The sequence below is a fragment of the Anomalospiza imberbis genome, chromosome 2, assembly GCF_031753505.1.
Source record: "Anomalospiza imberbis isolate Cuckoo-Finch-1a 21T00152 chromosome 2, ASM3175350v1, whole genome shotgun sequence".
Classification (NCBI taxonomy): domain Eukaryota; kingdom Metazoa; phylum Chordata; class Aves; order Passeriformes; family Viduidae; genus Anomalospiza; species Anomalospiza imberbis.
The window spans coordinates 97,125,995-97,136,072 of record NC_089682.1 but is presented as its reverse complement, the minus strand read 5'-3'; the positions used below and the strand labels follow the sequence as shown (position 1 = coordinate 97,136,072).

The window sequence follows — 10,078 nt, the reverse complement described above, 5'->3', positions numbered from 1 at the left end:
GCTCATCTCCATTTTTTTGGGTTTTGTTTTTTTGGGTTTTTTTGTTTGTTTGTTTGTTTGTTTTTGCAAAAATGTTAACCAAACATTAAAGACATGCACGTATCAAACCTTCTCCAGAACACATCCTTTGATGACTTCCTACTCCCTATTATACTAAATAAGGAACTGTTCCTCCTGTTCCTCTGGATTTTGAATAAGATCATAAGCCTTTAAGGGCTCTTTCTAAAAGAAGGCAAGTAAAAAAAAAAAAAGCATGATTGCAGTTCAAGGTTATAAAAGTGCACAGAGCTTTTGGATCAAGGGAGTGAAGCATTAATACTTTGTGGCCCCACTTTCCCAGAATATGTGTCTTGGCAACATTGCTAGTCTAAATCTGGCAAATTGAATATTTTGATCTCTGTCCCTGGAAAAAAACACACACCTATTAATTATATCAGATTATAATTTTCCTCTCTTGTGTAGTGTAACTGAACTACTCTCCATTATATACTTTATTGTATCATAGAGGCTTCATTGTTTACACTAACACTACCATTTATGCAATGAACTAGGTTGTGTATTTTTAGGGGGGGTTTAGTATCAGTGGGCTGATGGAAAGATTTCCTGATAGTCTGTTTAAGAACAAACAATTTGTTTATATGACATACAGAAAAAAGACAAGGTGTTCAAAAGCTCCAACATTTATACCCAAGGAATACTACTGCTGATGTTTGAGCGAGGCCCATGAAATTCAACCCTGATATTTGATAGCTGTGCTTCCACATTTTAGACTGACTGTTTTGGTTAATGGTCATCTAGAAGTTGACTACAAAGCTTAGCATTCAGTGGCAGAGTGGTATGCATGTTGAAACACTTCTTAAGAAGATTCAAAGAAACAGAAATTGATGTCCTGGCCCAAAAGAGTCTGTACTCTCATGCTTGATGGCAGCTGGCAGATAAAGGGGCAAGGTCCACATATTCATGTTGAGCTTAACACCAGTTTGAATGGAGAAAGAGTGGAGGAAGCACTTGGCAGATGATCACAGGCTGGACTGCAAGACAGCAACCATACCTGAAAGGTTGTATCTGCTGGTGTGGTTAATTCCTTGGCAAAGAAAACACTTTTATTTGCCTGTATCCAAAAGGGAAGGCTTGTGAAAGGAATTAGTAACACAATCCCTCAGCTGTAGGTATTTGAATTGATTATCTGTCAACCCAAAGGTTTCTCTAAGTTCAGCAAATGAACACAATCTGTCTTCTAAAATGCATCATGTAATTTGTTAAAGCTTTTGTCTAACCATGCATCCCAAATAAAAATGCACTTAGGTTTTGGTTTGGGTAGTTAGGTTGATTTTTTTTTTTTTGAGTGTTGTTTATTTGAATTAGAAAACTAAATACAATCTGCAATGGAATAAACCATTGCAAATAGGTAACTTAAGTGATTTTTTTTTAAACTGGTGTTAATTTAAATTGCAAAATCACTCAATTTCAGGCAGACATTGTTAAAATGTGGCATTGATTTTTTGTTTTCTTTTGTTCTGAGGTTCCAGTGTGCTCTCTGCTGGTGGTGCCATTCTCCATTTTGAAAAATTATCAGTTATTAATATAAAAATAACCTTAATGCACGCCTAAAGGTAGAAGTTGCTAAATTGCATTGAACAGTATTATTTATTTGCACATGGATTAGGATCTAAGACAAAATCATAAAACAAAGAAGACGATGAAGAAAATTTTGTATCAGTGGAAAACAAAAACAGGAGAGATGAGAGGTTTAGGAACATTAAGGGGAGATTTTGTAGCACCTTGTTTTTTAAGTTTTAGGAAACTCCATTAGGGGAAGAACAGCTACAGGAAGACTGGAAAGAGCCACCTGATGTTGTAAGTAGTGGGACTCAATAAAAGTGATTCAGTAGTACTGCTCTGTAGGTAATAGGGAGAATTGGAGAAGAACTACGAAAAAAGTCTAAAATCACGCATAAACACATTTGTCGAGCTTTAGAAAAAACAAGCAACCAAAAATGGTCTGTGGGCTGATTTGTTCTCCTGGCCTCAAAAGTACAGTTTTCTAATTTTAGAATAATATATGACAGAACACTGTTAAGGTTACTGTTTCAAAATTTAGGACTGTGTTTCTGAAAAAATGTCAAAAAGTCCTGTTGATTCAGAGGAAATATAATTAAAGTTTCTTCTTTCAAGGGAAAAAAAAAGAATAAAAAAGAAGTTTCTAAATCTTGAGAAATACTAAATGCTTTCAAAGTATTTCTGTGTTCAAATGTAAGCCAGAACATTTTCAAACTGACGATGTATGCTCAGCTTTGTTAAGCTAGAGGAGACTGGAAACAGAGGGGTCAGGTGTATGGAGTGAACCAAGATGGTGATTTAGTAGGACAGGTTTTCCATAAAAGCATGTGATTGAGAACTACATTTCTCTATAAATCTGTGTTATATATCAAATACTAATGTGTAATATCCCTACTTCTGTATCAATCTATTGATATATAATCATGCAATACATTCCTCTTGCAAACGTAGCCACATATTTTTTTGCTTTAGATACTGCCCTGCAAATTCATGTATATGGGTAATAGTTTTTAGTAGCAGGCAATAGACCATGTAAACAGCCAACATAGCACATAATGAAACTCACAAAAAATGAATTTTATCACCCAATGTCAGTCAGCCAATGCCTCTTCTAGATGATTTCTTAAGATATTTTATATAAATGAATAAAATATTTTTAAGTATGATGAAATAAATATTGATGTTTTAAAATATTTTATCTGAAATTCAATGGAAATGAGCTTTGTCTTATTCTCAGGGCACAGCAATGTGTGTAATGTGGTGTTTCTCTGTTACACACCTTATCACACCGTCTACATGCAATCTTCTTGCTATCACTATTCATTTTTCATGTGCCAAGTATTCATTAATCCTTTAACCTCGGTAGGTAGAAACCAGGTTTTTTTCTGTAGAATACTCAGCGCTCCCTGTTCCAAGTGGTTAAGAAGGATGAATGTTGTTAATACGTTATTTTTATTGATAAATATGAATATAAACTATGCATCTGTCCAGGGAATGTTTCCAGCTGTCTTCTATAGTAGCTGGCTTCCTATGGGATTGCACATTTTATCTTTTAATACAAGTGTTACAGCATTAACTTTTGACTTAGGTGAAATCTAATGAATCACATACGTAACTTACCAGGAGTAGCTGGAGCTGGTTCTGATCTAAACTACTAGCATAGGAAATATGTCATTTGGGTCATTAGACTGCATTTTAACTATGTGCTCACTTTTCTCCAAAGGAAATTATTAGACCAGAGGCAACATTACAATAGCAAATTATGCCTAATCCCTTTTATGCCTTTTGGAGACATATATTTCTGTTTATACCCATTTTAACATTTCTTATTTATTATTCTGCCTTTTTTTTTTTCCTTGTGGTAATAGAGGTAAGATGCAGAGACAAATAGTAAAGGATTATCCAAAACATTTATGCCGAGAGGAGGCAGAAAACCATTACAGGGAAAGAGATGAGTAGATGTATTTCTGGCAGCTGACATGAAATCCTCTTCGGGAACAAACATTGGTTCTGGTTCTTCTGGCTTCCTCAGTAAATACTGTGATGAGCAGCAAATATTAGTTTGTATATATTGAAAGTAATAGCAATTATTTACCTGCACTCCACCTGGCTTTCTGTGCAAATACACAAGCTGTATGGGCATTTACAAACACCTTCATGTGACAGGCCAACCTCCTAGACACGGGATCCATCCCTCTTTTTGCTTTTTATTTACCCAACAATTGTTATGATGGGGATTCTCAGGAACTGTTGAGCTGACTGTGAATTTGAGACAATAAGGGGTGGGACTCATAAAGAACTTGCCGTTTTGTACCTGCTCTGACCATGGCTTCTGCCAGGGGCCAGCACAGCACCCTGGTTATTCAAAAGGCTATTAAATCCTTAAATTGAATGGCCCCCGACCATTAGCCAGAAACCATCGGAGCAGGCAGCACTGGTCAAAGCTCACCTGCGCTCTGGCCACACCATGTTTACTTTATGCAACACCAACCACAGGGGAGGAGGCAGAAAACAGCCACAGCAGCTTTACATTAACAAAAGGCTCTCCAAGGCAAGAGACTCCCTAGGTAACCTGTCAGGCCAGCTTAATAACTTCAACACTGCCCAGGCATGGACCAGGATCCTTCCACCAAAATACTTCACTGTGTAAACGCGTGTAAGAATGCTTGCGAAAAGAAACAGAGATTTACTTCTAAAGGTTTAACTGACTCTTTGAGTTTATATTGTTTCCTAAGGTACTGAAAGTTCTTTTAAAACATGAATGTAACAAAGACTGTGTTTTAAACAAACTTTAGGACTACGGAATCTGTTTCTCTATATGTTGTTATTAAAACCTTTTACAACCAAGTATCCACAGCCCTTACGTGAGAAAAATCTTCCCCATAAAGGAAGTTCTCAGTTTGCAGGGGCGCGACTCGGGCTTACATGCGCTGACCAAAAAAAAAAAAAAAAAACCACCACGACCCCACGGCTCGCACACTTCTCACGAGCTGCAGTCTGGCTGTGCGAAGAAAACAAAATAAAAGAGAAGGGAAAGGCTTGCAGAGCACAGCCCCAGGTAACAGCGGGGGCCAGGCCCGGCCAGACCCTCCGGCGGCGCGGCCCTGGGGCGGACACATGGCCCCGTGTGTCCTTTCCCCCCGGGACGTCCCCCCGGGGCCCGTTCAGCGCTGCTACCGCCCCGCGCCGGCCCCTCGGAGCTCCCCTCTGCTCCCCTCCGCCTGCTACCCCCGGGGCTCCCCCAGGCGTCCCCAGCGCCTCGCCCCCCTCAGTGTCCCCTCGGCGCTCCGAGAGCCCCGAGTTCCCCCGGGCTCCCGCATGGCCCCGCACCCCCCTGAGCTTCCCCCGGCGCCTCCTTACCCCGCCCCGCCCTCGGCGCCCCCTCGCCCCGGGCCTCCCCTCGGCGCCCCCGCTGCCGGCCGCGCCCGGCCCCTCCCCGCGGCGCCCCGCTGCCCTGCCCCTCCCCGCGGCCGGGCCGAGGCCGGGGCCGGGGCCGGGGCCAGGGCTGGGGCCGGGAGGGGGAGGCGCGGCCGGGCGTTCCCGTCCCCACCCCCCGGGGCGGGGCGGGCGGCGCACCGGGGCGGCCGCGGGGCGGGGGCGCGGCCCCTCCCTCCCTCCCTCCGCCCGGCTGCCGGTGGGGGCGGGGACGCGCCGCATGCCAGCGACGCCACCGGCGCCCGCCGTGGCCGGAGCAGGGGCCGGGAGCTGGGGAGGGGGACACCGGTCCGGACCCTTTGTCTGAGCGGCCGGCGGGGTGTCGCGGCGGCCCCACGCGAGGCGCGGCCAGGCGGCGCCGGGAGCCTCCACCCCCGGCCCACCCTGCCCGGGCTCATCATGTGACGCGGGTAAGTCGGTGGCGAGCGAGCGCCGCGGCTCCCCGGGCTGCCCCCATTCATTTCCCGGGCACGGCCGCCGGCTGCCTCCGCCGGTGCGGGGTGCAAGTGCGCGGGGCACTGCCCGGGGAGCGCGGGGCGGGCGGACAGACAGACACAGAGCGGGGACCCTGTGTCAGGGAAGGAAACAGTTTCTTCTCCTGCTCTGCCGCTTCTGCTCAGGTCTGTGCCGATTCCCTTTCTTAGCAGGATAAACGGCTAATGTGTGTGGGTTTTGCTGCCGCTGTCCCAGCCAGCCTCTATTTAAAAAACAAACAAAATATCGCTCCTATACTGAAGTTAAATAATTTTAAAGAACAGGCGGGGGGGCAGGGCGCCCCCCCCCCCGCTTCCCCCGGCGCCGCCGGGGCGAGCCGGGGGTTAACGGCGGTGCCCTCCCTCCCCCGCTCCCTCCCCCGCTCCATCCATCCCCTCCTCCCTCCATCCCTGCCGGTGCCCCGGCGGCAGCGATACCGGGGTAGGGTGCTAGGCGCCGGCCCGAACTTTTCCCTCAACTTTCCCGCTGAGACTCTAGGAGGGGGAAAAAAGGGGTGGGGGTGGCGGTGAAAAAGGCGAGGGGGGGGAATAAAAAGCGATAAGCGGGGAGTGATGAGCAGCAAGCTGGGAGCGCCCAGCCCTTTGTGCTGCCGTCCCCGGGGGGGGTGTGTGGGTGGGGGCGGGCGGCCCCCGTGCGCATTCGGGGCTAGGCAATTAATATATAAAAACAAATATCAAAAAAGTATAAAGTGTAGCGCTCTATGGAGGGGAAAATCGGAATGTAACGCTTTATGGGGGGAAAAACCGGACTATAACCCTCTGTGGGGAAAAAAAAAAAGCAAGAGTGTCGTGCTGTATTACCTTCGACAGAAATAATTATCTTCTGTGGAACAAATGCTCGCTCTTGCAGAAGTCGGGAGCTTGGGGAGCAAAACGCTGGTATTTACATTGGACGCGTGAGCCCGGAGCCGCTGCGGGAGGTGGGTTACCCCATGGCATCAGCGTCACCCTGTGAAGCCCTCCGAAAGCTTTCCGCTGCTGGGATGAAATTTCCTCTGGGATGAGATGTGGCTCCTATCCGCCTCCCCCAAAATCCTGCACCACCGCTGGTGCTTGGATGTTGGGGGAGGCGGATAGGAGCTACCAGACGAGTTATTTTATATTCTCCTCCCCGTGGTTTGCAGGGATGCGATGCTCCGGTCCAGACAGCGGATTTTTGGGCTTTTTTTTTTTTTTCGGATCTTGGCGTGGCATTCAGTCCCGCAAACGGGCTTGCTTGGGAAAGAAGGTATTTTGTGCGCTTAGGGAGGAGGTCCGAGCCGTTTGGGTAGGAAGCACTGAAGAGAAGTTCACTTGATCGGGGTCTGTATAGAGCTTGTAAAATCTTGCTAGCTCTTGGCAGCCCCCCTTCCCCTGAGTAAGACAGTAAACTAGTTTATTTTTTTAATTACCTATCGTGAAGTAAATGGTACTCTTCTTCCTCCCTCCATCACCCTTTTTGGTTTGGTTTTTTTTTTTTTTTTTCTTTTCACTTTTCCGCCGTCTCGCCACGGCAGGTAGATTATTCGCGGCAACTTTGCGGGGCTGCTTTATATAGCGCTGGCATATGGGCTCCATTTTCTGCTCTCTGGTTGGTCTGCAACTCTGAAATGCACAGGAACAGCAAAGTGGTCGCAGCGTGGGATTAGTAGCTGTGCTGAATAGGTCACAGATGGGGCGATAGGAGCATTTTATTTGTGACGTAAGGCTGCATAAACCGAGGCTGGTTTTTTTTAAATGTATTATTCGTGCTGGGAGAAGGGGAGTGTCTTGAATATCTTTCTAATGGGACGTAATCAAGTTGAAACCGCTCTCTGCAAGCTAGCATGTCACCTATCGTCACAAACCAACCGCGCATAGCGAAGGGAAACATTGCGGATTTTTTTTTTTTCGCCGTCTTTTTATTTTTTCCCCTCCCCGTGCTGCCGGAGGCTTTGGCAGGCACTGCTGCTGCTGCTGGCAGGTGCCCGGGCTGGAGGCTGGTGGATGACATCACCCCCTCGGTGACACCCATGCGCACCCCTCCCCGGGCCAGCACCCCCGCCCGCTCCCCCCACTGCCTCCAGAACAACAGTGGTAGCATTTTCCTCTTCTTCGTTCTTTTTCTTTCCCCTTTTAGTATTTTTTTTCCACGTTTTTTTTTTTTTTAACTGTGCATGGCACCTGGAACTGGGAGGAGGGCAGCAGTCTGAGAAGCACCTTTTTTTGTGGGGGAAAAAAGCTCTTTGCGAAAGATGTATTTCATAGGTCATTTGACGAGTGAGTGCACCTATTCTGGATGGGCTGGGAAGGCGTTTAGAATATGGGAGATACTGTTTGTTTTCTGTTTCTGATAGTGAGGCAATATCAGATGTGTAAATAGAGGGGATGGGAAATAATGTGTTTTTAATTCTGTCTTTTTTTTTCACCCAGAAGTAGTTCATGATAATATTTCCTGGCCTTTCTTTGCTTTCTTGTAGAAAAACCTTTTCTGGAAAGTCCCCTGACAGCCCAAGAAGACTCTGTGTAACAACTTTTAAAAATAAACTTTAAGATTCCAGGACAGGCTAATAGTGGAGTCCTCTGCCAGCTGTTTCTGTCAGGATCAGCCAGACCTGAACATGCATGAGCAGAGTTTCACTCCAGATGAGAGGAGGCAGAACTGTGGGGCTGAAATAGCTCTTCCCCTGTGAGATGTTAGAATGGGGTCAGCAAAGGGCTTGGGCTGCAGAACCCTGTGGTAGTGACTGTTTTCCTTTTTGCCTAGACCAAGGTAATATGTGATGATAACCACCACAGCTAAATAGAAATATAGACCATGTATTTGAGGAAAGTGGGCAGTGCCTTTCCTGGGTGCCTGGGGAGCTCTCTGCTGCACAGGAGGGTTGCAGAATGTCTGTGTAATTTGATGGAGTTTCCAGTGCTGCTAGGGTATCCCATTGTTTAGATTTTGGATGGTGTGTAAAATAATGGAAAGCTGAGTGCCCTTTCTTATGGCTTGGGTGCGTGATGTCCACTTATGCAAGCATTCCCAGAGATAAGAGTGCTGTAGCCTCCTTGCTTCAGGCTGCTGGATGACCTCTGTGAGCCTTGCATGGCTGCTGGCACCACTTCTCAGCATGGCCAACCTCCTTGCTCTTTCCTTCAGTGAGGGTTGTTTGCTTTGTGGAACAGGTCTCATCAGTACATACTTAGTTTTGACCAAGTTGTAGTTTGAAGCAAGTAAAATAGGAGGGTGTGAATGATGTGTTTGTTCATTAATAAAGATGGAGATCAGAAAACACTTAGTTTTACTGAAGTGTCTTGCTTGTGGCATTTGAAATACTGTGTCTTGGTTTCTTTTGTTGGAGAATGATTGTGGTTTGCCTTTCCTTGACATAACTACAAAATGAGTAAAAAAAATTAATTTCCTGAAATAAAATTTTTGTTTTTAGAAAAGCTGAAATGGATGCAGCACCCAGACTTTGACCTTCTCAGCTCCTGACTAGTGGTTGTTTACTACAGCTGCAGCTGTGCGTCTTTGAAAGAGGAGGAGCTGCAAACACAAGCATTCTCACTTTTCCTCCTAAGAGGAAAACATGTAATAAACATATTGTTTCAAAGTGAGTTGTTAAGTAAAGTGTTGAGCAGCCAGGTTGAGGGTTTTCCTTTTCCTTGTGCCAATTGCACTGTGCTGTATCTGTAAGATAAGTTTTGAATCATGTGAGTGCAAAATGTGAAAGCATGAAATGACTATGTTTCCCATGCAGTAAAAAAGAATTTTTAAAAATTAAATTAATGCTTACACTAGAAAAGAGAAATGCATTTGCACTGAAGTACTGAGGACACTGTCAACATTGTCATTGGAAAAAGTTCCATGTAATCTTACCCTGTGTTCAACAACTGAACTTTAGACAGTCCCCTTGCTTCAACTGAATGATTTTTTTAAAGTTGCTGCTAAACACAACCCCCAGACAACAGCAAAAGTTATGTTTGATGATTCAGTGTCAACATGATTGCATTAGTTTATAGCTAGACAGATGTATGTTGACAAACTTGACTGAAGTGTTGGTCAGACCTTGTGGCGCTGTTGCAAAACTGGGTGAAATTGAAACAATTTGAGGAAAGCTTTGGAGTCCGTTGTGGTTTATATATATATATATATATATATATATAAAATGTATGTATATATGTATATAAATTCCAGCCCTAATCATGCTGTGTTTGTATTTTGAATCTTTCTTCTGTGCAGAAAGTTTGCTTAGATTTTGTGCCCTGAATATGTGAACTTTTTCATACTTCTGCAGAGTTTGGTGTGACCAACAGGTTTGAAGTTTGTATGAAGTCTGTACTCTTGTTTGCTCCCAAGTAATATCTACAGGAGGTTAGCTTAGTTGGTCAGAGCATGGTGCTAATAATGCCAAGGCTGTGGGTTCTGTCCCTGTATGGGCCATTCATTTAAGAGTTGGACTCAGTAATCTTGCAGGTCCCTTCCAAGTCAGAATATTCTGTTATTCTACAATGTGAAAAAGATAGACTGTTCTTTAATTAGTTCTGTTTACTTTTTGACTTCAGAGAACTCTTAAAATAATACTGAGAGATAGGGAGAAGAGGAAAAATGAATGTGTCTTTGCCCAGAAAGTGTATCTATG

General features: G+C 45.1%; 1 protein-coding gene across 7 annotated transcripts in view; it reads left to right on the top strand.

Moving 5' to 3' along the window:
• The first annotated feature begins 4,560 nt into the window (after positions 1–4,560).
• Positions 4,561–10,078, top strand: part of KLF12 (KLF transcription factor 12) — a 229,750-nt gene continuing 224,232 nt past the window's right edge. For 3 of the 7 annotated variants that reach the window (XM_068182327.1, XM_068182319.1, XM_068182328.1), the window contains exon 1: positions 5,267–5,405. The gene's annotated coding sequence lies outside the window, so the exon portion shown is untranslated. Of the gene's footprint in view, positions 4,619–5,266; positions 5,406–5,431; positions 5,616–5,886; positions 5,911–10,078 lie in introns of those variants that run through there. The other 4 variants (XM_068182323.1, XM_068182322.1, XM_068182320.1 and 1 more) reach the window with 4 other exon arrangements.